The sequence below is a fragment of the Myotis davidii genome, unplaced genomic scaffold (assembly GCF_000327345.1).
Source record: "Myotis davidii unplaced genomic scaffold, ASM32734v1 scaffold855, whole genome shotgun sequence".
Classification (NCBI taxonomy): Eukaryota; Metazoa; Chordata; class Mammalia; order Chiroptera; family Vespertilionidae; genus Myotis; species Myotis davidii.
In genome coordinates, this window is record NW_006286978.1 from 403855 (window position 1) to 405663 (window position 1809).

Below are 1809 nucleotides of genomic sequence, written 5' to 3' on the forward strand. Positions count from 1 at the left end.
TGTAGAATTTCCACTCAGCCAGCCTTCCTGTGGTTCTGGATGATGTCTGTTTTGTCTTTTAGTTGTATTTTTGAAGTGGTTGTGTGAGGCAGCAATTTCAGGTGTTTACCCATGCCGCCATCTTGGTTTCTTCTCAACATGTGGTCTTTTGTGACTGGCTTCATTCTATTGGTATAATGTTTTCAAAGTTCATCTATGCTGTAGTATGTATCAGTACTTCATTCTTTTTTATTGCTGAATAATATTCCATTATATGCATACTGGTGCCGTGGTGCACGGATTCGTGCACATTAAAGGAAATTAATTAGAAGGTGTCCGGTGGGGCAGGACTGAGCGAGATGGGCTGGACACGCCCTGGAGTCAACCTCCCACGGTCCCTCTCCAGCATCTGGGGAGTGAGCGGGATCCCTCTGGCAGGTGGGGATCAGGCCCAAACTGGCCTTCTGCCATCCCCCCAGGGGTCCCGGAGTGTGAGAGGGCACTCTGCAAAGTTGCTGTCATACAGGGTGTGGAATGCAAGCACAAGTTTGCAGTAACCAGATTTGGGGCTGACAGTGCCGCAGAAACAACAGAACCCACGGCCGATGGTGGAATCGTGCAGCCCTGCAAGGAATCGGGCTCCCTCCTCTCTGGGTTTGGGGTGCATCACCTGAGAACCGCTGCTGCCAAGTCACTGCAGCTCAGCAGCTCCTACGTTGAGATCTGCCCCCTGGTGGTCAGTGCACGTCATAATGACCGGTTAGATGGTCGGACACAGCATATTAGCCATATATATATATAATAGGCACCCAACCACCCAAGCCAGAAGGAAGAGTCTTCCTAATCTTCCATTGCACGCATCCCCTTGAGCGAATTAGTCACCAAGTCCTTCAGCCTTCTTTTCATCACTGAAACCCACACCTTCATCTTGCTCTCAGCTTCTCCCACCCCACACTACTGGTGGTCCCTAGGCCTGGCCGGTGATCAGGGCCTATCAGGCCCTCTTGCCCAGTCCTGATCAGGGCCAGGCTTGATGGGGCCTGCTGGCTGGGGCCTGGGGGCCTGCTGGCTGCCAGACAGGGGAGGGGAGGGGAGGGGCCATGGGAGGTTTGCCAGCCTGGTGTGGGGGGGGACCATGGGAGGTTGGCTGGCCATGTGGGAGCATACTGACTACCAGGGGGCAGCTCCTGCATTGAGTGTCTGCCCCCTGGTGGTCAGTGCACGTCATGAGATTGGTTGTCCAGTCATTCCGGTCGTAATGGTCGCTTAGGCTTTTATATATAGACTAGAGGCCTGGTCGCTCGGCCTGGGGGGTCCCTCGGCTTGGCCTGCGGGGATGGACTGAAACTGACCCTCTGACATCCCCTGAGGGGTCCTGGATTGCCAGAGGGCGCAGGCCAGGCTGAGGGACCCATTGGTGCACGATCAGGGCCAGGGACGGACTGCAGGAGGGCTCCAGGAGGTGTCTGGCCCATCTGGCCTAATCCCAATCAGGGCTGATCGGAGCTGGGTGGCCGGGGAGGGACTGTGGGAGGTTGTCCAGCTGGGGTGTCCGGCCCGTCTCACCCAGGCCCGCCCCGCTGGCCACCTGCTAATGAATTTCCTTTCAATGTGCGCGAATCCGTGCACCGGGTCACTAGTATGTTGATTAAGCACACAAAACTGGTGAAGTACTACTTGAAATAGCATCCAGTTTATGTAATAAATGACACTGAATTTAAAACAAAGTAATACAATGTTAGCTTCTAACAAATGGCTTATAAGCAACATAAGTATTATCAGTCAGAAGGCAAAAATGAAGAAGAAATGTGCATATATCCTTTGTCCAAA